The sequence below is a fragment of the Portunus trituberculatus genome, chromosome 31 (assembly GCF_017591435.1).
Source record: "Portunus trituberculatus isolate SZX2019 chromosome 31, ASM1759143v1, whole genome shotgun sequence".
Lineage (NCBI taxonomy): Eukaryota > Metazoa > Arthropoda > Malacostraca > Decapoda > Portunidae > Portunus > Portunus trituberculatus.
Genome location: NC_059285.1, coordinates 27,692,570 through 27,693,107, shown reverse-complemented (window position 1 = coordinate 27,693,107; position 538 = coordinate 27,692,570).

Below are 538 nucleotides of genomic sequence, written 5' to 3'. Positions count from 1 at the left end.
CTAACAGTACTTCTAGTACTACTGCTCTTTCTTCAGTGATCATCCTAGTGAACTTGCCTTTAACTTTGGTATCGTACATGATCTAACTGATGCAACACCTTACTCGTATTCTTGACTTTTTTTAATACACGTCAAACATTCTTGATCTTTTTCTTACCTGTAATCCTTCAGTTTATGTTGTTACCCCATCTTCTCCGTTGGCTTCATCCGATTACAATCTCATTTTTGTATCTTGTTCTATTTCACCGATTCCTCCTCAGGACTCCCCGAAGCGGAAGTGCCTCTGGCGTTTCTCCTCAGCCAGCTTGGTGGACCTGAGCAGGCATTATTGTGATTATTCATGGAATGATTATATTTCTGTGTCAGAGACCCATCTTTGTGTGCTGAACGCATAAGAGAGTTGATAGTGTCTGGCATGGAGGCGTACATTCCTCATTCTTTTTCTCAACATAAACCTTTTAAACCTTGATTTAACATAGCCTTTTCTCATGGTATACATGATAGAAAGGCTGCCCACAAAAGGTACCTGAGCCTTACA